Below are 26500 nucleotides of genomic sequence, written 5' to 3'. Positions count from 1 at the left end.
CTTGCTTTGTGCACTGGTGCACAGTCGTATTGGAAAAGGAAGGGGCCATCCCCAAACTGTTCCCACAAGGTTGGGAGCATGAAATTGTCCAAAATATCTTGGCACGTCCATCGGATTGCCAGAGAAGCATGATTCATCACTCCAGAGGACATGTCTCCACTGCTCTAGAGTCCAGTGACGATGTGCTTAACGCCACTGCATCCGATGCTTTGCATTGCACTTGGTAATGTAAGGCTTGGATGCTGCTGCTCAGCCATAGAAAACCATTACATAAAGCTCTCTACGCACTGTTGTGCTAATCTGAAGGCCACACGAAGTTTGGAGGTATTTAGCTATTGACTCTGCAGACAGTTGGTGACTTCTGTGCACTCAGCATGTGCTGACTGCTCTGTCATTTTACGTGGCATAGTACTTCATGGCTGAGTTGCTGTTGTTCCCAGTTGCTTCCACTTTGTTATAATACCACTAACAGTTGACTGTGGAATATTTAGTACCAAGGAAATTTCACGGAGGGACTTATTGCACAGGTGGTAACCTATCACGGTACCTCGTTTGAATTTACTGAGCTCCTGAGAGCGACCCATTTTTTCACAAATGTTTATGGAAGCAGTGTGTATGCCTAGGTGCTTGGCTTTATATACCTGTGGCCATGGAAGTGATTGGAACACCTGAATCCAATGATTTGGAGGGGTGTCCCAATACTTTTGGCAATATAGTGTATGTGTGTTCTTGTGATGCCATTCATTTTAAATGACACTTAAATGCACCTACACAAATACACATATGCAAACCATGCATTGTCATGTGTTACGCTTAAAAAATGGTGCACGTTTATTAAACTATGCAGGTCGTGGTAGGCAGCACAATCAGAATTAATTGGCTGCTTTGCTGCAACACACATTAACACACACAAAGCATTGGCACAATCTAAATGGGCCTTGAATAAGCATAAGAAAAGCAGTAATAAGCATTATCTTGTTAATACAAGGTACTATATTCCTTGCTTCGTCCCAAACAGGACACTAGGTTAGTTTACTGTGTGGCATTGGGAATCTAAGTTATGATTTGTTTAATGTAAAATGTATTCCATATTGTATTGAATTAACCTGCACACACACTAGTAATATTCAGAAAAGTACTTTAGTACTAAACTATACTCAATGCCATATAACCACAAGAATTATAAAGAGATGGTAATCAGCATTTTTGCATGCAGCTCTTGTCCCTTGGTTCAAATCCCACCTTGGATGCTCTATAGAATTGATGTACTTCTTCCAATGTGAGCGTCGGTACTTTGGTTTCCTCCCACTATACAAAAAACTCATACCAGTAAGTTAACTTCCTTTGAAAATTTCCCAAAGAATGCATACAAAAGCAGAAGGAGCATTTAATTGTGAGCTCTTTTGAAGCCTACAATAAGGCTTACCTGTAGGTACAGAAAATCACCTAAATGTGCACTGTTTAGGAGATATTTACATGTGTAGGAGCCGGTGATGTAACCAGCACATGCGCACTGTGTTTTCAATGAATGGCATGCCATCCATTGAGAGAGCTGTGCCACAGCCCGTGACACAGGAGTGATGTCTTCGTGGTTTGGCCATCCAAACTGCCAGAGCTCTCGAACCCAGAAGGAAGACTGGGTGAGGATGGAATCCCCGTCTGTGGTGACATCATGCCATTGGAGGGATCTGTTGTTTTGTTTTTTTTTTTTAGGCAAGTCTGCCATGTCAGGAAAGCCACGCTCAAGACTGCTCAAAGGAATGTGCATGCGCGCAGAACGGTCCATAGAACTGTGCACAGCATTAGGACCCTTTGCGCATCTACACGATCATGTGCTCATGCATGTGTGAGTATTAGCATTCTGCATTCATTCATGTGCGAGAGCGTGCTTGTTCAATGGACTTTGGTGCCCAGTGGGCTAGTTAAAACCTTACAGGACTCAGGTTCATTGTTGAGTTGTCAGCTACTTCTGCTCATGACCTGATCCTGTGTTAATCCGTATCTCAACCTGGCTTGCTGATCCTGCTGACTCTGGCTTGTGACCCGACCCTGCTTCCTGCGTGCTGTTCCAGTACTTCTTCTGATCGCCTGACACTGACCTTGGCTTAGATCTGACTCTGCTCCTGGTTCCTGACTCTGTACTCCTGCTGACCTCTGTCTGACTACACATCCGAGGTCCAGTATCTGACACCTAGCCTGCTTCAGCTCAGCATTTGATATCAACATATTCCGAACCAGATCTTCTACAGGCACCAGTGCCACTCTGTGTCCTGGTATACCCTGTCATCATCCCTAGGGGAAACAGGGCAAGAGGTGTAAGGGCGACACTCTTGTAAACTCAACCTCGGTGCATACTAGCACATTATGACATGAGCCTGCGGGGGAGGACCAATTAGTTTTTTCTTTAACCTTTAATGCAATGATGCAGGATGAGCACACATGTGTTGGTATATGCTCAGTGACTTAAGGAGGTGTTGGTATATGCTCAGTGACTGAAGTACGTGTTGGTATATGCTCAGTGACTGAAGTACGTGTTGGTATATGCTCAGTGACTGAAGTACGTGTTGGTATATGCTCAGTGACTTAAGGACGTGTTGGTATATGCTCAGTGACTTAAGGACGTTTTGGTATATGCTCAGTGACTTAAGGATGTGTTGGTATATGCTCAGTGAGGTAAGGATGTGTTGGTATATGCTCAGTGACTTAAGGACGTGTTGGTATATGCTCAGTGACTTAAGGACGTGTTGGTATATGCTCAGTGACTTAAGGACGTGTTGGTATATGCTCAGTGACTTAAGGACGTGTTGGTATATGCTCAGTGACTTAAGGACGTGTTGGTATATGCTCAGTGACTTAAGGACGTGTTGGTATATGCTCAGCGACTTAAGGATGTGTTGGTATATGCTCAGTGACTTAAGGACGTGTTGGTATATGCTCAGTGACTTAAGGACGTGTTGGTATATGCTCAGTGACTTAAGGACGTGTTGGTATATGCTCAGTGAGGTAAGGATGTGTTGGTATATGCTCAGTGAGGTAAGGATGTTTTGGTATATGCTCAGTGACTTAAGGACGTGTTGGTATATGCTCAGCGACTTAAGGACGTGTTGGTATATGCTCAGCGACTTAAGGATGTGTTGGTATATGCTCAGTGACTTAAGGATGTGTTGGTATATGCTCAGTGAGGTAAGGATGTGTTGGTATATGCTCAGTGACTTAAGGACGTGTTGGTATATGCTCAGTGAGGTAAGGATGTGTTGGTATATGCTCAGTGAGGTAAGGACGTTTTGGTATATGCTCAGTGACTTCTCTATGCATATCAAACTTGTGTTAGCTTTTGCACAAAAATGCTTAGACAAGTTTCACACTTCTGCGGGTGAGGAACACATGCTTTCCCATATCCGCAACAAAAACACACTACTGTTAGCAGATGTGAAGGGGTGCAACTAATTGTTAATAGCACCCCCCCACACAGGAAACTGCAGCGTGTTTTTCTTTGATGGAAACAGCATAGTGCAGGGGTAGGCAACCTTAAAGAGGTGGACATCTACCTGAACAACAGGAGAGAAGTCAAAGATCCCCGGGCCCAGTGTCACCTCCTCACACTTGATTTAAACCTCTAATTGCCATACTACCACATCGCAATCATGGGTTTAAATCGGGTGTTGAGGAGGCAACAGATCGCCTTCTCTCCACCTGTCAAATACACATAATGCTTTTCAGAGGAGCAGCATAGCCTGCTGCACTTGTGAATGAGCCCTTAGTTGCATTCAGCAAAGGCACCCTTGGGGGGGGGGGGGGGGGGGTAAAACCCTACCGTTGAGATGCCCCCAATTCCTACACCCTTTAGCTGCTGAGGAATCAGCTGAAGGTGTACACATGACACAGCAGGAATTAAACCCCCTGTTGCTTCTGGTGGGCCCTACTACCTGCCAATCGCGACCCATTCAAGCAAATGGCGCAACTCTGCAAGTGCCCCACAACTGCATGCTTCTGCAGGATCCAAGGGGTTAAAGTAGGTGGTGAGAAAGCAACATAATGCTGCCTGCTTTAATGCCTTGTTTGCTGTACCACACAAGATTGCAGGGCACTTGCAGAGTGGCCTCATTCACTTGAATGGGTCATGCTTGGAAGGGGCTACACCCAACCATGATAGCCTGCTGCAGCATGTGTACACCCATGGCCACTGCAACGAAAGGGTGAGCAGTTGGGGCAGGGTGGTAAAAAAAAAAAACTATTGAGTTTTACCACCCTCCAAACTAAAAATGTAATTGAACCCTTACTGTTCTGAGCCCCGCTATAAGGCTGCTTTCACACGGATGTCCTGGGATTTATCTGCGCCATGTGCAGCGCAGTGCATCTACGACTTTCCTGGGTTAGCTGCCCTTTGCCATAGACTTCTACAGTATTATATCCTGCAGGTGTGGTGCACTTTCTGAAGCACACCAAAACTCCTGCATTCAAGAGTTTTGGTGCAATTTCAGAAAGTGCACCAAACCCTCAGAATATAATAGAAGTCTATAGCTAGGAGCAGCAAACCTGCAGGAAAGCTGCATTGCACCCGTGGTGTGGGCAAGCCGCAGCACATCAGTGTGAAAGCAGCCCTATACTATTATGACCAGTGTATTGCATCACACTGACCTGAAGATCTCTTCTTTCCTGCTGCTGGCACCACTCTGGAGACCGCTAGCCGGGATAAGAGGTGAAGTGCAGTTGGTATCACTCCACATGGGACAGGATCCAACACTACAGAGGAGGCATCAGCTTATGCGGCTCTTGCTCCCTACTACAGCTCCAACTTTACAAGTATCCCTCTGCATTGCACTCTGTTTGATGCTCTGGGATAGCGGGTCAGCAAGCCCAGATCGCAATCTACCAGACACCTGGCCGCGATCTACTGGTAGATCGCGATCTACTGGTTGCTGACCCTTGGCATAGTGCTTTGCGATTTTCCTGTGGCTGCAATTTCCCTGTGAATGGGCTGCTGTGCCTGAGCAAATGCATCCGAATGGAAACTGCAGTAGGTGAACCTAGCCTGTGAATGGGCAAACAGAAATGGTTCAAAGTTAGTTTTCCCAATGAATCGCCTATTAATTGGGAAGGCCTGCATGTAGGTGCACGATTTTAAAGCAGAAAAGCTGAACACTCCAGGCAGATAAAAATCACAAAAGATTACAGCTCTGTATTCAACAATATATCATTCAATTTTTTAATGCAACCAGTGAGACAGCTGTAGTGAGGTTTAATATAAAATTGCCACGTTGGGATATCAAATGGTAAGAAAGGGAAAGGCCACAAGTAAAGTCAAATATGTTTACAGGAAAAGGACAAAATAAAAGTTTTACTGTAGCGAGGCGAGGAGGAGTCTAGCAAAAGAGGAGAAGCAAGTTTTTCCTGTACAGGTCACTACAGCTGAACTCGGATGAACACACATCCCACAAAGCAGTGCCTTAGTGATAAAAATTTACATTCATTGTCTGTACTGTGTTAAAAAAGGGTGCATTTTCACATATTGATTGGCAGCCAATCAAAATGAATGGTCTATCTGAACTATTTCAGATATCTGAAGAAACCTAAGATTTCCTTGCATTCAGAATTCCTAAATCAGTGTCCACGAATGAAACTGTACTGACATTCTGCATATATAAAAAACAAAAAAATGTGTTTAAAGCTGAACTCTAGAAAGATATAAAAGAAACAAATTAATGCAGCCTGGTAATCATTTTTTTTTTTAATTCTAGAATTGCAAGTAACAAAATGTGCCCTGGTGAATCTTTCAGTCCCTATACAGCAGAGCTGGCGTGTCAGAGGAAGAAAAGAAGTGAAAGCGGAGTGACAAACAGATGACCTCATCATGGTGTTGCTTCTCTTTTCACTGTCTAGTCCCAGGCTGGTGCCAGAATGAAATGGGTGAAAAGAAAACGGGTTGAATGATTTTGGCCATCAGACTCAGTGGGGGTTATTTACTAAAGCTGGAGAGTCCAAAATCAGACTCCCTTCTGCATAGAAACCAATCAGCTTCTAACCTCAGCTTGTTAAATGAAGCTTTGGCAATGAAACCTGGAAGCTGATTGGTTTCTATGCAGAAGGGAGTCTGATTTTGGACTCTCCAGCTTTAGTAAATAAACCCCAGGATGTCTGCCTAACTGCAGCATGCTCTCACTTTAACCCCTTAGTGACCAAGTGTAAACAAATCATAATGCCTAAACACAATTTTGCACCTTTGACATGGGTTAGTAAAACCATACAACTACTTTGTGTATCCAGGTGATTATACCTTTTTTTTATTATTTATATTTCTTTTTATTTTTTTTTAGGAAAAAATGGACTTTCTTTTGGTGGTAAATGGTAACAGATATCTCATGATTTTTTTTTTTTTTTTAAATCATCAAGGGAAAACTTGACTAAAAAAAGAAAAGGAAAAAAAAAACCATCTCATTTAATTTAGCTGTATATTTCTTGCTACTTCTATAACCTACCACCAAACAATGTCAACTAAATCCTCCTGCTCCTGCCGGTTGCAGTGATATCACATATGTGTTTACTATCTGTTGTTTGTACCCAGAGTAAGGCCCAGAAACAATTGTGCACATTTTGCTTTTTTTATTCTGTTTAAAACACCCTGACAATAACACTACTTTTAAAAATGCTTTTTTTTTTTTTTAAAAGAAATCCAGCCCAAAATATACTGATTATGACCTTCGACCCTGACCTTTACTTGACCCTGGCAATGACCTAGATCTAACTTTGATCTAGGTGTTTTTTCCTTTAGATTTTTTTTTTTTTACTAAACACTTTTGCTTATATTCTCCCTGCATGAGAGAAAGAAACAATGTTTCCCTCCCCCATTCAGAGAGAGAAAAACAAAAAAACACAGGGACGGGCTTCACAGTGACTGATCACTGTGATAGCCAATCAGAGGCTATCACAGCGATCAGCTGACCCGGAACTGGGAGTCCCGGGTCCCAATTGTTAGTACAAGACCAGGTATCCCAGTGACAACTCATCTGTGATGGGAACATGCTATGAGGCTTGCTCCCAGAACAAACTCCAATATGCATATTAGCATCCCCATGGAAAAAAAAAAAGCCCAGTTCTGTGGGGCTACATATATGCGTACGGTTGGCGTGAAGGGGTTAAAAACAAAAACTGAGGTGGTCCGACTGCTGCTCAGCCATTCACAGAAAGCTTTGCATTTTCTGACTGAAGTCTGTGGTAGAGAAGTGGGCAAATTACATCACAATCTCCACCTCAGACAATCAGAAGAAGTCATATGGAAACTGCAAAGCTTTCTGTGAATGGCTGAGCAGCAATTTTGTTCCAGGAATGGGACGGGAAGTTCCTATACTGCAACCATAACACAACACTATATACCAGTGGTCTCCAAACTGCGGCCCAGGGGCCAGATGTGGCCCTTTGCCTACTTTTACCCAGCCCTTGGGGCACTATTTTTTCCCACAGATACCAAACATGGGGCATAATTGCCCCCACTGACACCATTAAAGGGGCAGAATAACTCCCAATGACAGGTCACAATTCCTCTGAATGACACCAATGATGGGGCACAATTCCTCCCAGTGACACCAACAATGGGACCCAATGACAGTAATGATGAGGTGCTATTCTTCCCAGTGATACCAAAGATGTGGCATTGATTGTTCCGTGGAAGTCGGGACCCTTTCTACTCTCAAGAGTCCAGCCCCCCTTAAGTCTGAAGGAAGTAAACCGGCCCTTTGTTTAGAAAGTTTGGAGACCCCCTGCTGTACACTGTATATAGCTGATGTTACCGTTTTTACATGGCTCCCAGCAGGCGTGTTAGTCGAACATAACCATTTGTCTGAATCAGCTTTGTCCAAATAAACAATTGTGAAATGACAGAAAGCGAGGGTTTGGCTTAATAATACATTGTGGTTCACAAAGACATTACCAAGAGGAGCTATGCGATTTCAGCAGCAACATGTCCTTGGAAATGTCAGACAAATGATTTTTAGCAAAAAAGAAAACTAGGAAGCTGTAAAAGTTATTTAGAATAAGTGAAATGATCAGAATGATATTTATTAATGATCACTTCTTTGTTCAGAGCTAGGAAAGTGTCAGAGAGCTATGAAAGTGGAGGTACAGTGAATGAGAGGGTGGATAAAGTCTTGCCATACAGAATGAATTGTATGCGCCTCTGTAACAGAGTCATGAGGGACACACACGTGCTTCCTTTCCCTACAGCTGTTCCCAGTAAAGGATACATGGCTCAATGCACAACTAGAGAAGAGTCATCAGCAGTTGTGTAGTACAAAGTACAATGATTCACAGCTAACTAGAACAAACTAATCTGTAGAATGCAATGAATTAAGGACATTTTCAGATCACAAAAAATGCCGAAGCATACTGAAATACCTTCTGCTAAAATGAAGTTATGCTAGAGCCATGTGGAAAGTCAGGTCACTTAACACTTTTACTGACACCAATGTATATTATGTGTCATGGCAGCAGCGGGTATCACACGCACTACTGGCTGCTACAGCAGTAGGAAGTTATGTGTACACTCCACAAATTGACTCTTGGCTTTCTGATCCCATCTGATTTCCGAACATTTTGTGTGACTCCCGAAAGTTTGCCCCTGCCCCCTTCTCTCAAAAGCCCATGATGTCTCATTAAAGAGAAACTGTGACAAAGTTTATATCAGCCTTTCTCAACCAGGATGCCCAGGCATCCTGGGGTGCCTTGGGGGTTTCTTCAGGGGTGCCTTGGCAAAATGTCTAAAAATTGCCCAAAACTTGTATACAAGCCAGCGGGTGGAACGAGCCTGCCTTTTTGTTACACAAAGTCACAGGTTTTCATTGTGCACCATTACAACCTTCTAGCCACCGGCATCCTGACAACCAATAATTGATAAGAAGGATGTCGGCTGCCTCCACAGCATCCTATTTTGACCCTCCCCTGCCCCTCTCCATCAGTGCTGGGGTCACATTAGCTCAGTGATGGAGGAAAAACAGAGGGAAGAGAAACACTGGAATACTACTAGGTACTAGTGTGCAAAAGTGTCCTACATGTGTGGATGTTGCTGCGTTATAGAAAACTATTAGAATAGTTTTTCACATTTTAGAATGGGGTGCCCTTTTAAAATTATGGACAGTCTTGAGGCACCCCACTTTAGAATGGGGTGCCTCATAACTGTCCAAGATTTTAAAGGGTGCCTCGGGACTGTCCATAATTGTAAAGAGTACCTTGACTGAAAAAAGGTTGAAAAACACTGGTTTATATACCAGGGAAGTTTTTGCCGCCTATGTGATATAAATTTTTAGTGAAAAAAATAAAGTTATACCCAAACACTTAAAAAGCCCCCTCAAAAAAAAAAAAAAAAAAAATTATAGCCTTCCTGCCCCCCCCCGTCAGGGTTGCTACATAAGAAAGTACTGCTTGAGTGACACGTTCCATAACGCCGAGCATGCTGGAGTGATAATTCTAGAACCAATATTCATGGCAAACTATAACGTGATGACCTGTAGGGCTAACCCACATTTAGCAACAAGTTACATTACACATGTATTTAGGGTGTAACATGTTGCCAAGTAACCCTCCCCTCCCCCCAAAAAAAAGCACCCGCCCCCTGTGAGGGCATCCAGGGGTTCCTATCCCCTTCAGCAGCTGTCAAATTTGAAATCAATTAAAGTTCTGTCCACACAGCCATGTCATTCATTCACAGAGACCTGTGAATGAAGGAACTACAAGTCCCATCTTTCGTGGTCTTTTAGTTCATTTGTAGATCACTGTATTCGTACACCGCTGGCTGCCTCCAGTTCTCTAACTGAAAACCCATACAGATGTATGGGCAGGGAGCTGGAGGAAGAGTTTGCAGGAACCTGGCATTGCACTAGTAATCCACTGATCCACCGTGCAATGCTTTGAAGACTCCTATGGAAAAACAAAACAAAAAAAAACAAATGCACCTTTCTTTTCTGCAAAAAGAGTGAAATCAGCCTTTAAAACTTTACCTATGGAAAATATGGAGTATCAAAGTTTGTTGCTTTGCAGGCACACAGTTTAAAAACGTGACATGTTGGGTATCAATTTTTTCGGCGCAACCTCATCTTTGATATTTTACCAAACACTGGGTAATATATTGCGCTTGCATGTTCTAATATTGAATTGAATGTATTTTTTACTGAAAATTTGAGCTTGATAAACCACTGTGGAAATATCATGTAACAAAATATTGGATCTACCACAATTTTATTCTCCAGGCTGTCTGCTTTCAAAAAATATATGTTTGGGTTTATAACTAATTTCATACCAAAATGTTTATTTATTTTTTTAAACAGGTGTGCAAAAAACACAGGGTTAACCATACCTCTAAGACTAGCGCACGTAACAGTGGATGTGTGTGAGTTTCAAGATCCTCATCAGAATATCTCACTTCATACTTCCTTTACCAATTTTATGCTTCCATTTTCTAGATGGAACAGCAGCTGTTGAAAGATAATGTTTTGTTTTAAAAATCTGTATGTCCTGAATTGTCTCCGAACACTGCTCAAATGTACAGGCTTGAAATGACCAGCAAATCTCTCTGAAGACAAATGGGCTTTAAATATTAAAAATAATCTTTTAAGGTTCAGATGCCAGAGCGTTCTAAAGATTAATATCCTACCCCACCTACTGCATTTACGACATATGTGCCCCCCCCCCCCCCGAAAAACTCCCCCCTAGTTTTTTGAGACTAAAGTCAGCCATAGATGGACTGAATCTTGGCCAGTTCAGCAGGGACCGGATGAGATACAATCCATCTACGGGCAGGCTGGTTGTACTGACGTGGATACATCGATTAACTTCAGTGCAACCCGACTTACAATTTTTTTTTTATGCATGCGATTACTATAGCCACCAGCAGTAGTTATTGTGTTCTTCCGGCAGGGAGTCAGTGAGCAATTTCCTTTCCTGTGAACCATGGTTGCCTCAAGCAGCCTATAGATTACTCGACTTTCTTTCCTTCCACCACAGATGGAAGGAATGCAAATCGCTTGATTCCCCCATAAACACAGTCAATGCCTCCCACAAGGCTATTGTGTTTTGCTAGCCTTTGGGGGCGCAGGACGCCTTCTCAGCAGGCAGAGCACATTGGTAACTGCTAGTGGCTGTAGCTGCTGGCAGAAACTCAATGTCAAAAAATTCAACAGGCTGGTTGTAGTCAGGTCGATGGATCAATTTGGATACAATCAGCTTGCCCATACATGGATCGAATCTCAGCTGGTCCCTGCTGAACAGACTTTACTCCCTTACCCACACTGTCACCTATCTATGGTGGGGGGGGGGGGGGGGATTTGTAGCTAGGTTCCAAAGAAGCAGTAATGGATTTCAAGTAGACTGGCACACAAACAAAAGGCAGAAAACCATAGATTGACAACTTCTTCCCAATCAAGGGTCTGCCATGGGTAGATACTCCTATCAGAAACGATAGATCTCAAACCATCCATTAAAATGCCCCACAATTACCATTGCCAAAACCCACTTCAAAATAACTTATCTCCAACTCCTAGCCCAATGATCCCAATGGTGGGATCTCCACTCTTCTCTCACACACTGACAGATCCCCAACTTTGTAAGCTAATTGATTAAGGCCAACTCCAACTAATCAATGTAAGCCATCAGTACAGAAATAAACATAAAATCCTATTTCTCCAGGCGACCTGTTGAGTGCAAAGCAATTAGTGTACTATGGTTCAGATTTTTTTTGTTCTTGTTTTTTTTTTTAAAAAGCCAAAAGATCTACATCAAGTTTCAGCCCATTTTAAACCAAAAGCATATTTGTGAAATAAGGAATTCTCAGCGTACTCCAGGAAAAAGGAATTTTCGTACTCACTGTAAAATTCTTTGCTCAGTGTTGACACAATAAATTCATATTTGGGTTGTACTGCTCCCTACAGAAGAAACTGGATTGGTCAAAAAACAAACAGCAATCATCCTGGTAAAACCCTTCCACTCCTAGCATTTCTCAGTTCTGTAACAAAGCAGTGCCAAGAACAAAATCATAACCAACGAGTTTTTTCCCCTCAATGAACTCAAAGAAAAAAAGTAGTCATGCTGACTACGAAAATCCTGTTTTCTTTCTTCATTAACCCTAGGCTCCAACCTATGTAGTTTGCGTTTGACCAGTTTCTGCATTGCTTTTTGCATCTGCGTTTTTGATGTGTATTGTGGTTTTTAATTTTTTTCTTATTGCTAGGCAGATTTAAAAAATGCAAAACGCATTAAAAAAGCTGCAAAAATGCATAAAAAACACACTACATGTTTTTCTGCAGCGTTTCCATTGAAGTCTATAAAACCAAAAACACAACTTTTTGCGTTCAAAACAGTCCCTGACCTTTTACAAAAAACGAACCGAGTGAAAACGAGGAGATGTGAACGTGTCCCATTGGAAATCATGTTAAATGGACTGCAATGCATTTCTGCAAAAAGCTGTGGAAAACGCTTAGGTGTGAACCTAGTGTGAGGGATGGAGGACTTACAGACATTTGGGACCTCCAAACGCAGTACTAAGAGGTGGGCCACAGCAACAACATGCTAACAGACCCAACTGCAAACTAGAACCTGCCTGCAGTTTAAACAAGCCCCCTGAAAGACCTTATGACCGAAGCCGATATCAGAAAAGGCCTGAACATCCACCTGGTAAAATTTAGCAAATGCATGAACAGAAGATCACCACCAGCTGGCAAAAAAAAAAGCAAAAACCCCACATAAAATTTTTCTTACAATGCAGCACACCACATAGCAAAAACCATCATCTCTGAGTTGTGGTGTGCCTTGAGATGCAGATAAAGATGAATAGCAACTCACATACAAAGTGTAATACTGCAATCACTGTGGAGTGAACAAACCGTAAATATATAGAACTGAGACAAATCAGACAGAGAAAATTAGTTATGAGGATTAGTTCAAATGAGATGTGTGCTGGGAGTCTGGGGTGCCCTATAAAATAGTAAGAGCTTGTTTCCATTATCAAAGCCTTCTGTAGAGTGAGCTGCAGTTGATCGCTTTTCGGAGGGCATTGACAGGCAGCAAGGAGGTGATGTGTCTCCTTCTCACTGCATGTTCTAACACCTAAAATCCTACACCACAACTTTTGCCGGCCATAGACGGGTCAAAAATTGGCCGATTTTTTGGCCAAAAAAAATCAGCCAATTTTCGCACTGTTAGTGGGTTAATTGGTCAGCCGTTTTTTGGGTTTTTTGCACAATTTTTTTAATCGGTCATGTTGGAAAATTTGTGGCCGATTTGGACAATCGGACAATTTTCCCGGCAATGATGGGCAAATCGGCCGATCATTTTACTGATAAAAAAATCTGCGCATGAACCGTGACTTGCAAGGCTACCAGCATTCTTTTTACTGTAAATGCGTACACACACACACACACACACACACACACACACACACACACACACATTTATATATAGATAGAAGAAGAAAAAGAAAAAGGGAAGGTATAACTCTTGCTGTGGCGTGAAGCAAAGCATGTGAATGCCGCAAGTACATAACTTCATCCAGCTGCCTTTACAGCAAAAAAAAAAAAGATGACTTCTAAAGCTCTCATTCACCTTGGCATTGTTATAGCCTCCATCTTGGCTCTGTGCAGAACTGCTAGTAGAAGCAATACAAATTAAGGGGACAGTATTGGCTGAATATTGCATGCAAGACTCGGAACACAAACTACATCCTAAGCCATTTGGCTCATTGTCCACCTAAATATGGGGAGGGATGCTTGGTGGGTATTCATTATCTCTTTTTGAAAATGCAAGTTGCATGGTTGATACTGTGATCTGGTGGCTTCAATGCTTTCTGAGTCACTGACCAGGTCACAAAGTCAGGTGAATGTCAGAATGATTTGTCTGGATAATTCTTCTGGGTCAGCGACTCAAAGCAATTAAAGGTCATCATTGGCAGACTATGTGCTTTCCTCAAAATGCATGAGAGAGACAGCAAGCAAATGAGAGAAAACAAGTATGAAAACAGAGATGGAGCAACGCCATGTGACCCACGCTGTGGTCCTATTTGTCAGTGCAGATAAGGATCTTACATAATCGAAGCAACAGAATAATCAAAATCAAAGGAAATCTAAAGGCTCCCGTATAACAGTCTAAACAAGAACTTGTCATGCACAAGCCTCCAAGTAAACAAAAAAAACTTCCTTTACCTTCCCTGACTGAGCCAAATCCTTCTTCATTTTTGTCTCACATACTCCCCTCCTAGACACTGCAGCTCTCAATGGGAGTGTTTCAGTAACAGAGGCAGTGCTGTTCTTATGACAATCTTGTGAATTTGCACTCCCTGCAATAACTTATCTCACTATAGTGCAGGCATGACAAGTGTGTGAATGAACTCAAGGCAGTTGGGACCACAGTCACCAAACAGACCATTGGTAACATGATACACCGCCATAGACTGAAATCCTGCAGAGCCCGCAAGGTCCCCCTCCTCAAGAAGGCACATGGACAGGCTCGTCTGAAGTTTGCCAATGAACATTTAAATGATTCAGCAAAGAATTGTGAGAAAGTGCTGTGGTCAGATGAGACCACAATTGAGCTCTTTAGCATTAACTTGACTTGCCATGTTTGGAGGAAGAAAAATGCTGACTATGACCCTAAGAGCACCATCCCTACTGTCAAGCATGGAGGTGTAAACATTATGCTTTGGGGCGGTTTCTCTGCTAAAGGTACAGGCCGACTTTGGCGCAGTGAGGGGCCACTGGATGGGGCCATGTATTGTAAAATCTTAGATGAGAACCTTCTTCCCTCTGCCAGAACACTGGGTCTTCCAGCATGACAAAACATACCACCAAGGCAACAAAGGAGTGGCTTAAGAAGAAGCACATCAAGGTCATGGAATGGCCTACCCAGTCTCCAGACCTTAATCCTATAGAACCAAAATCTCTCATGAGATGTGTACAAACCTGGTAAACTACAAGAAACGTCTCACCTCTGTGCTTGCCAACAAGGGTTTCTCCACCAAGTACTAAATCATGTTTTGCTTGGGGATCAAATACTGATTTTACTCACTGAACTGCAACTCAATTCATAACATTGTGTCACGAACCTGTGGTAGTGAGCCCTTGTAAACCGCCAACTCGGGGTTCCCCAGGGCACAGCATCTAAGCTCCAGCCTGCTTCTTCACCAGAGCCCCTGATGGTGGGAATGGACTTGCAGCAAGCTAGAACCAGGTTGCAGCCCCCAGGTATGCCCAGCTGAGGATGCAGAGCCCACACGCGTGAGCAACATATAATAGCAAGAGACACAGGGAAGCCAGTACACAAGCCAAGGTCAGGACAGGTGGAAATCAAGCACAGTCAGTGAGCAAAGCCAGGGCCAGTCCACAGGTTGCCGGATACAGGCATAGCAACAGACAGCCATTAAGCCATTGCTCAGGCAAAGTGCACTAGACTGAGCATGTCTTATACAGACCTGAAAACTAGGAGGCTGGCCAGGAAGTGATGGAAAGGAAGGGAATAAAAACCAGAGAATAGCAGACGACACCCATAGGTGAGCACAGACAAACCACACATGTGAAAGGAATCAGGAACAGCACTGCAGCAAGGAGGTAAGAATACACAAACCAGAAACTGCAGGCTAACTTGTGACAATTTGTATCGTGATTTTTTTGGTTGATATTCTGTCTCTATCATTTAAGATACACCTATGATAAATTATATACACTTCATTTCTTTAAAAGTGGGCAAATGTACAAAATCTTCAGGGGATCAAATAATTATTTTCTCCACTGTATATGCACTGGCTGGGCTTTAATGCCACATAAATGTATCCTTGGGGATTGGCTTCTGTGCTGCAGTCACATGAACATAAGCCAGCTGGCAGGAAGGGGTTTACATCCACTGTTAATTTTGACAAATTTCAATTCAGTTTTAATCCTAGTCTTTTGTCTAAAATGCTATTTTAGTTTTAGTTGCATTTTAGTCACCTGCAATTTTAGTTGTATTTAATGCAGGCCATAGACGGGTTGTTTATCGTCCGAATTTTCGGCCAATATTTACATTGTTAGTGGGGCAATGCCGTTGGCAGTTTTTTGTGGATCTTCTGGTTTCTTTTTATCAGTCATGCTGGAAAATCCACAAAAAACGGCCGTTTTTGTAAGTATTAGTGGCAGCATCCATGGCAGCAACGACTGATTTTTCATTTATCGGCCGATAATTTGGCCGATAAACGGCCCGTCTATGGCCAGCTTAATTGACTAAAATCTCCAGTACTCTATCGGCAAGCTGTATTGGCTGAGACACACAGGCTCCCTTTGTCTGCCTGTGAGTTCTGGAACAATGCCCTGCAAACCACAGAAGAGGAACGCCTCTGTCAAATTCAGGTCTGGATGTGACGTGGTGTTTCCCCTCCCAATGAGATAGCGGTGCTTAGCACTGTGTAAAATAACAGCTTCTTCAGACTATCCAGTTCTCTGCCCTGTGCACTGCCTCTCTCCCATTTACTTCCCCATCCCCACTTGCAGATCACCTCCCCATTCCCAAAGCATAATGCGCCCTGCCCTGTGCAATCCCTCACTAATATTTACTTCCCCATCCCCACCTGCAGCCTGGCATTACAACAAAAAAAGTTTACAGGTTTTTCTTTTTTTTTTTTTTCAAGATGCACTTTTGTTTCTCAAAAAGCAATATTTTTGTTTGTTTATTAAACTTTGTTATTTGTTACTTTGTTTATAAAGACTTTATATATCACAATGGCTATCTGTGTCTGTAGTGCATATTCAAACCTTAAAGCGGAAGTAAAAGGATATTCCCCTGCAAGGCAATGTTGTATTGACCTAGTATAGATCCCATTCTTGCACATTATGAAAGACTTACCCAAGAACGAAGCCCTCCAGCGCCACGCTGTCACCGCTGCAATGGCTTCGATCTTCATCTAGTCTTCCTTCTGGGTTCCCGGGCTGCTTGAATGACCTTAGCCATGATGTCACTCTCGCGCAGGAGCTATGGCCCGCGGCACACATCTCTGATGGAACGGCACAGGTATGCTGTTCCTTCACTAGAATATCTCCAAAAAGGTGTACATTTAGGAGATACCCATTTTACCTACAGGTAAGCTTTATTATAAGCTTACCTATAGGTAAGGGTATAAAGAAATTAGTTTACTACCACTTCAATGCTATAAATAATATTATTAGATTTTTGTTCCAGGAGTATATAAGGAGTTTGGAAATTCTAGATAAATTCTTAAATAATGCAGTACAATTTAACTAAACCAATTAGGATTTTAGTCAAATAAAATGTACTACAAATTTTAGTCAACCAACTGAAAATTGGAATTCAATTTCATCATAGTTTTTATCAATTGGCTTAATTCTAATTTTATTTTTGTTTAGATTTCATCACTGAAAACATGCAGCTGACGAAAACTATGACGAAAATATTTTACAACAAAATTAACACTGGTTACATCCAAATTTAAAAAAAGTATGAAAAAAAAGTATGAAAAGAAAAAGCACCCCTTGCAGTTGCAATGCAACACAAATGCAAAATGTCCCATTCGGCACCACCCCAAATTGCTTTTCAGGGGGGCCGTAGACCCCACTACAAGGGTGAAAGAAGCCATAGTGAAAGTCATGGCAATAAGATAAAAAAAAAAAACACAAAAAAATAAAAATAAAAAGATTTTAAGGTTTAACTGTTGCATGCACTTTCACCATGCTATCACCTATTAATCAATATAGTATTATATGGGTATGTGAGCATAGCTGGGTAGTGCCATTCATTCCAAATATTAATCAAATGCACTTATACAGCCAATGGATCCTGCCTCCATGTCAAGAGAGAGAGGGAGAATTCAATACCTGCAAACTAAAAAAAAAAGCTAGCAGAATGGAAGGAATCCTGCCAGAGATGATTACACATGGCTCCCCAGATGTACATGCTGCAATATGTAAAGTGTTCAATCTGGTCCTGAGCGCTGGTTACTACCCTTCAAGTACAGAACCAAGGCCTCATAACATCCATCCAGAAGAGTGGAGACCAGTAAGATCCAGCTAGTGTCGGCAGCATACTGGGGAAACTATTCAACAGTATCCTCAACAAAAGGATCCTCAACACAATGTCCTCAGCAGAAGTCAGGCGGGTTTCATGCCAAACCACAGACCACATCTACACCCTACACAGTCTCATCGAGAACCATGTCCACAATACAAAACATGGATAGATATTCGCCTGTTTTGTGGACTTTAAGAAGGCTTTTGACTAAGTGTGGCACCTAGGTCTGTTCCTGAAACTACTGGAGAGTGGAAATGAAGGGAAAACGTATGTCATCAAGAGTTCATATACCAAGAACAGCTGCAACGTAAAAGTGAATGGGAAAAGAATACAACACTTCCGGCAGGCTCCAGCCTAAGACTGACCCTCTTCAAAATCTACATCAATGAATTGGCTACAGCTCTAGAATCCTCCCCAGCACCTGGAATTACTCTACATGATGCTGAGGTGAAGTTCCTGCTGTGTGCAGATGACCTCCTACTACTGTCACCAACAGAGAAAGGCCTACAAAACAGCCTGGAAGTGCTGGCGAAATACAGTGCCACATAAGCACTACCTATCATTTCAAAGAAAACAAAAATCATGGTGTTCCAAAGGAAGAAAACATAACAAAGAGCCCTTCATTTACATTAAACAACTGTACTCTTGACGAATCCCACAGTTTCACATACCTCGGCCTGGAAATAAACCAATAAGGAAGTTTCAAGTCAGCCATAGAGGCCCTGAAAGTCAAGGCATGCAAAGCCTTCTATGCCATCAGGAGACAGCTGTACCACCTAAAACCACCAGAAAATGTCTGGCTTAGAATCTTTGATAGCATCATCACCCCAATCCTTCTTTATGGCAGTGAAGTTTGGGGTCCTGTCACGTACCCAGACCAATCCAAATGGGGCTCCAGCTTGCCAGAAATATTTCACCTGGGAAATATTTAATCAGGAATTCTGCAAGCACCTCCTCCAAGTCCATCGGAGCACCTTCAACAGTGCTTGCCATTCTACATTGGGCAGATTTCCCTTACTCCTCGCAATACAGAAGAGGGCACTACCATACTGGGACAACCTACAAAACAGCAGTCCTAACTTACACCACCACAAAGAACAGTCAGAGGCATGTGGCCTGCTCATCAGCACCTTGTGTATCCCACATGCCCAACAATCTGGTCTGACTAAATCTCAAATAAAGAACTTGATAAATGATTCCCAAGAAAAATATGTTTGGGACTGGAGAAATTAAACGCCAAGAAACTATTTCCCTGTCACTGCAGAAAGACTACAAACTGGCACAGTATCTAGAAGTGTTACAGCACCCCAAGGACGGACAGTCCCTGAGACTGTACAGACTGAGTGCCTGCAGCCTTAAAATCTAATCAAGGAAGGCATAGACAGACCTACAAACCCAGGGAGAGTAGACTGTGCCAGCAATGTGACCAGGGGGTCCTGGAGGATGAGGACCATTTCCTATTACAGTGCACCAAGTACTCATCAGTGAGGGACACTCACTTCAAGAGACCCTCCGCTCTCATCCCAGACTTCACCTCTATAGACGAGGAGGAAACTCCAAATTCTACTGGGAGAAGTGCCAATGGTGAAAATAGTCTGTGGCATGCTGTCACATATTCTGCAGCTAAGAGAATGAAAAACTGGAGGACTTAAAAATCCTTTACATGGACTATTCCCCTATCCCCCCTGCCAATAAAGGAGAGAGAGAGAGAGAAACAGAAGGGGGGGGCAGAGAGTTAGAGAGGTGGCAGAGAGAGAGGGGGGGCAGAGAGAGACAGACACAGGGTTCCACTGGAAACACCTTTGCAGGTGTGCCCCCCTTGACACTGTGATTCTCTAGTCTTCTGCTGTGTCTGTAAGGTGTGTAGCTCAAAAAAAGGCCATCGCCCCAGTCTATAACTGGCCTTCACTGCAAGGAGTGTGTAGCTACCCTGCTCTTTCCTCCTGGAAGCAATTGACATAACTTCTTGAGCCTGCTCTGTCCCTAGTACAGGCTTGCTGTGATGTAATATGGACCTGGAAGTTAGGGGAAGCAGCACTTTGGGACGTGGAGCCAGCAGCAGTGAGAAACCAAAATTCAAATTATATTTTACCTAAACAGATTAAAACCTTTCCAAGAGATGCTTTTATAGTCTCCTTAGTGTAAAAACATTGAGCCTTTAGTACGACTTTAAGGAAAAATGGTGGATGAAAAATACCTGTAAGCTCTATTAATGTTTACATAGGATGCTTAATCATTTAAACCTACTACTGATATCTTACAGTACAATGTCATGTGGATAAGAGAAGAAGGTGACACTATGGCGCTAGATAATTCTAAGCGGATAGATAGTATTACTCGTGGAAAAAAAAAAAGTAAATTCTAACAATCCCCACACAAAAGAAGCTTGGAACGTCACATCCCCCACTGAGACAAAGCCAGACAGTCTGTCCCTTTACAAAGGATCGCCAGTGACAGGAGGAACTGACACATAGCCCTTAGAATGTGTCCCACCCTACTAAAATGACACAAGCAAGTGATCACACTATGATCATTTGCCAAAGTGCTTGTAGATCTTCCCATGGGTCAGTGCTTCCATAACGTAATAAGATGAAGATTAATCAACACAAAACTGATACGTTACATGGATATCTCAATTTACCATACAACATTGTAAAACACAATAAGATCATATGAGATGCAAGGCAAAAATCCAGTGCTTTATAACTATGAACCTGCAGAAAAGACAGTGACCAGACTTGTGACTGTGAATAGTTACGAAATCGACTTCTAAGAAAAGGAAAGCAGAGGTCCAACCCCTATCAATCATTCCATGTATCATTTCTCAGTGCAGAAAAATAAAGCGATTCTTACATTAATGCTGAACTCCAGGGATAGGAAAAACGCTCCCTTATAGTAGCACCCCGCACTGCAAGAGTTAAATGCTCATTTAGGTCTAGGGGGCCAAAAAAAAAAAGTTCTTACTCAATCCTACACTCCTGCAGGTTCCCTCAAGACTGTAAATCCATTCCCTGCAGCTTCTTGTCCCCTATGCTAAAGCAGTCACAGTTATTCTGATGTCATCAAGACCAATGCAGAGCCCAAAACCCTGCACTGGACATAAGGATGCAGAGGAAGAGTCCACTGTAGGAGGGTACATGGATGCCGTGGGAGCAGAGGATCAGGAATGTAAAACTGACTGCTTTTTTTTGTCCCCTAGACTTAATCAAGTATATAACCTTTGCGGGGGTAGGGGCAGGCGCTCATTTTGGGAACATTTTTATTTGGGCTTTAATTGCCACTGTTTTACTGAAGCCCATGTGCCTCAGTCTTATGATTTCACACATTCCCAAATATTTGTCATACATCTGAGAGCTTGTAACTATAGCATGTAATTAGTAGTAATATGAGCAACATCTTTCTGTGACAATTATGCCTACTCTAGTGTGTGTGCAATTCTATTGCATTTTAGGGCTCATGCATCCTGGAGCAAAAAACACTGCATTCAGATCTGTAGCAGGATCTGAATGCAGCTCTATTGTAGCGTTTACCTCTGTGTTCTAGAGAGTTCAGATCCAGAAAAGGATTCCCAAATCTGGAGTTCAGAGATGAGCATATCTGCATATTTTACATATATACTGTATGCATGTAAACACACAAGTAAATCCATTTTCCTTGTTAAAATGCTTGTAAACATTGCACACATTTAAAGAATAAGTTCAGCTTTTTACAAAAAATAATAAATGCACATTTTTTTTTTTGCATGTAAAAAATGTTTGTGTATTTTTTGTTTCTGGAGGTTCTAAAGCAATGAATCAGCGAGGAGTAAATTGCTGGTGTCACGCAGGTCTTCTGCAGACCTGTCAGTATATCTTGTTGCCCGTACGGGATGTAGGGGCAAGCAGATATGCTGGCAGGAAGATTTAATGAACTACCACGGTGCTCGCTCCACAGTAGTACATTGAGAACTACAAGCCGACAGCCGCAAAGGCTTGTAGTTTATTCATTCACAGAACACCGTGAATGAATGACATGGCCGGGCATTTTTTTTTGCGGAGGGGGGGAGAAGATCCCCACAAGCTGTCACAAGGAGCAGGGCCGGTCCATTCGTAACATGTTAAGCCCTTAATATGGGTGTAATATGTAACCTGTTTCGAAAAGTGAACTTATCCTTAAGTCCTCATGCACACTGGACGTTTTTACAGCTGCTGTTTTTGGCTTTTGACATTTTTTTCTACAGCCAGTAAACTCCCCAGCATGTTATCCTATGTGTCCATGCACACATAGACGGTAAAACGTGGCAAACCAGCGTTTTTGGACCTTTTTTTAACCCCAACAAATTTGGTGGGGGGGTCAAATAAAACTCTAAAAAGCGCAAAAAAAGCAGCAAAACGCTGAAAAACTTGCGTTTTTAACGTGACTTTACACAGATAATGTTACCAGCATTAATAAAATGCCCAGTGTGCATGGAGCCTTAAACCAGGGATCTCCAAACTTTACAAAAGGCCAGTTTACTATCCTTCAGACTTCAGGGGGGCCAGATTGTGGCCAGTGGGGGTAGAAAATTTCCTGGGCCCAACATCCGTGAAAATAAACTTTGCAACAGGGTTGGTAGTCGGTTACATAGAGCCTATGGTCGGCAGAAGGAGGAATAGTGGCCCATCATTGGTATTACTGGGAGGAACAGTACCCCATCATTGGTATCAGTGAAAGAAATCGCACCTTACTGTTAGTGTCAGTGGGAAGAATAGTGGCCCATCATTGATAGCAGTGGGAGGTATAGTGCCCCACCATTGATAGCAGTGGGAGGTATAGTGCCCCACCATTGATAGCAGTGGGAGGTATAGTGCCCCACCATTGATAGCAGTGGGAGGTATAGTGCCCCACCATTGATAGCAGTGGGAGGAATAGTGCCCCACTATTATTGTCAGGAATTATGCCCCACTGTTGGTGTTGGTGGAAGGAATAGTGCCTCATATCAGTGGGAGGACTATTACCCCAAGGGCCGGATAAAGGCTAGCAAAGGGCTGCATCTGGCTATCGAGCCACATTTTAGAGACCACCGCTTAAAAAAAAAAAAAGTCAGTTGCACAAGGATGTAATAATTTACTGATCCTTATACTTGGGATCTTGTTAACAGACATATCCTAAATAAATGTTCCCTGAAAACCTTGCATAAAGGTTTGTAAATGTGTGTAATTGTGTACATATGTAAAAACCTTCCTCATCCTAATGGTCAGGGTATGCATTAGCCCTTAAAAGCTACGCTGAGTTACAGAGGCCAATTGCACATTAAAGCAGAGCTCCAGGCTCCCCTTCTAAAAAAAAAAAATTAAAAAATGAACAGCTAAAAATACTGTAGCTGCTGACTTTTATTATAAGGACATTTACGTGTCCAGTGATGTCATCACGCAAGTCGATTCTTCAATCAGCTTTAGGTGCAGGCACCAGCATCTTAAGTAAGGGAAACCAACAGTGAAGCCTTGCGGCTTCCCAGCCAGTTTCCCACTTCGCATGTATGAAGCACATTGCTCTTTGTGAATGGTCCCACAGTCTTCGGAGAGCTGTGAAGTGTCCCAGAAAGCTGTGAGGGAGGGAGGGGGCAAACTTCGAGCTCAGAACACACGCAGCACATCTGACCAGAAGTGGGAGCAGGTACCTGACAAAACCAGGTGCAAGCTCCCACCTCCCCCAAAAAATTGCCAAATGTGGCGGGAGGATGCAAACCTCACTTTTTGGGTGACGTTCCACTTTAAGCTGACAAAAGCAACAATCTAACCAGCTTTGGACTGAAACATTTGATCATTACCAAGATCCTTGACTGGATGTGCAATAACGGTTTGCAATGGTTCTGGTGACAACATTTACGAAGTGCTAAAGGTTCACCACATGGAAGCACATGTTGAAAACTATTGAACCATCGCCAATGTGTATTTGCAGTTCACTGCACATTTGGCAGGTTATCAATGATTGACCGAAAAATGGAGCCTGTTCACATTAATGCTCTCAGAACTTCAAATCACATTTGACTAGATTATTTTTTATATCTATCTTTCTGTTCAGTGAAATGTGCCTCTTTGCCAGGATTTTCCATTGTTCTCTGGGCAAAGTGCAACATGATTTTCTATGGAAGAATATTTTAACTGCAACATAGCAAAGTGTTGGTGTGCGAACAATGCGGTCACCCATTATGGCAGCATTTTAGTTCCCGCTTTCATCTTAACTGCATAGGAAACAGCAATGCTATGGCTGACTTTGAAGGAAATATATGCGAGATTTGCATCCTGCTTAGTAATTGTTGCACAGAGATTCTGATTCCTCTCAATGCAATGCTGTGACTGCATGAAACCAGACTCCCCCCATGGCATGTCTTATCCTGTACTCCCAATAGCAGTCTTTAGGATCATAAGAACATAACCATTGCAGCAGCCTTTCTCAAATTATTTACCTCTTAGGAACCCTTGAAATGGTTTTCAGGTTCAGGGAACCCTTGGTAAAACGAATTCATCAGGGTTGAGTGTGAAAATTGTCCTTTACATTGGTGGTTAATTGGAAGAATACCCCTTACATTATTAGTCAATGTGAAGAATGCTCCTTCCATTGATGGTCAGTAGAAAGAATGTCCTCTTACATTGGTGGTCAGTGTGAAGAATGCCCCTTTACATTGGTGGTGAGTAAAAAGAAAATATTCCTTACATTGGTGGTCATTAGGAAGAATGCTCCTTCTATTGGTGGTCAGTGGGAGGAATGCCCTTTTGCATAGGTGGGGAGTAGGAAGAATACTTCTTACATTGACGGTCACTGGGAAGAATGCTCCTTACACTGACGGTTATTGGGAGGAATACCGCTTACATCGATGGTCAATAGGAAGAATGCCCCTTACATTGGTGGCCAGTAGAAATAATGCCCCCTTAGGTGGTGGTCAAAATGCCACCATTCTAGATTGCTAAAACAGTCCTTGGTGTCATTAGAACCAGAACTAAGCAGGCACCATCAGGTCAGTCAGCCACAGCTCAAGAAACCCATAGCAACCTCTGGAGGAACCCTAGTGTTTCAATAAACCCTGATTGGGAATGGCTGCATAAAGCAAGCTATATACTAATACAAGCATTTGTATGAACACTCGTACTAAAATCTGCATTAAAGTTCTCAGTACACTCAATGGCTTAACAAATGTTCTTTAAAATCTTCTCAAATCGCTGTGACTGAAAACAAATGTCGATTTGAGCTCACTAATGATTAGAAAATCAAACGAACATAAGTGGTTATCAAAATGGAAAGAAGGGAGGCACTCATCCCAGCACCCTCCAAATCCCACCACAACCTGTAGATCCAACAATTATAGTAGCAGCTTAGGTGTGCGAGGACACATCTTTTATGATTTGAACCACGGACTCATAATTATGGATGGTTTTGAACATTTTGTATGTAAATTAGCACACCTTTGCTTGCATTACTGTTTGAGTTGTATAGTGTGACCTGCTTTACTTTCTTTTACAATGGTTTGTAAGTGTTCACACTTAAAGGGCCAGCTACACCATACTGGGACAAGTGTTGGATTTATAATTTGTGGTGGTATTTGAAGTACACATAGGTGATGGACTCTGAATATTTTGTGTAAAAGCACATTTTATAACACAATTGTTTGTATTACTGCTTGAGTTGTGTAGTGTGAAGCACCTTACGTAAAGTGATAAAAAAAAATTGCTTTCAGGTAGGGTTTTTATGACAGAAGAGACCCCATCGGTCCCCTGCCTGTCAGCTGTCCTGTACACTGAGCCACGTATGAGCAGTACCCAATCTCCAATCTGTGGAACAATGACTGCGAAGTGCATGCGCAGAAGTGATGTCAACAAGGCCCAGCCATTAAAGAAGTCAAAGAGATGGGACCCAGAAAGAAGGCTGGGACAAAGATGGAAGTACCCAGTACCTGTGGGATCAGTGATACTTCAGTACTGGAGAGCACATTATGACATACGTATTGTCATGATGTCGTAAACCTTCAGGAGAGCCATTTATTTATTTTTAGGAGTTTACGTCACGTTACAAGGAAAAATTTCAAACCAAAAATTCCACTATCGTATAGCCAGCTTTAGAGGAGAACTACAGTTTTAAAAAAAGGTATATAAAAATTAGACTCTAGTTAGCCTTTACATTGTCTATGTAACTACTGATGATGCCCGTTTGAAGAACTTTCCAGTCTCCAAAAGGTGGCAGCTTGAGGGAAGAGACACCCACTCTAAAAACAAAATCTCATAGGGAAACATGTACAACTGACAATCACAGGCTGTGTGCTGGAAGCCCATCCCCCTTCCCTTCTTGATCCCTTGGAGGAATGTGACTACAGACAGAAATCACACACAGTGCTATGAACTGAGGCAAGTACACACTACCGAAGGATATGCTTTGTTTATTTTTAATGTCAGGGCCCCCTCGCCTACCTATGCTGTGTACAGCTGGTAAAAAAATAACAATATTAATAATAATAAGTGCAATT

At 42.5% G+C, this 26500-nt stretch overlaps 1 protein-coding gene across 5 annotated transcripts in view; it reads right to left on the bottom strand.

The window, feature by feature from the left end:
• The window catches only part of MYO9A (myosin IXA), a 169899-nt gene that overhangs the window by 121855 nt on the left and 21544 nt on the right, over positions 1 to 26500 (bottom strand). The window contains exon 2 of one of the 5 annotated variants that reach the window (XM_089671412.1): positions 10343 to 10460. The exons of the other annotated variants lie outside the window; for them this stretch is intronic. The gene's annotated coding sequence lies outside the window, so the exon portion shown is untranslated. The remainder of the gene's footprint in view (positions 1 to 10342; positions 10461 to 26500) is intronic. 5 annotated transcript variants of the gene reach the window in all.

The sequence above is a fragment of the Staurois parvus genome, unplaced genomic scaffold, assembly GCF_062004578.1.
Source record: "Staurois parvus isolate SC_StPar_1 unplaced genomic scaffold, SC_StPar_1.0 ptg000105l, whole genome shotgun sequence".
Classification (NCBI taxonomy): Eukaryota; Metazoa; Chordata; class Amphibia; order Anura; family Ranidae; genus Staurois; species Staurois parvus.
The sequence above is the reverse complement of the archived record's forward strand: the minus strand, read 5'-3'. Positions and strand labels throughout refer to the sequence as shown.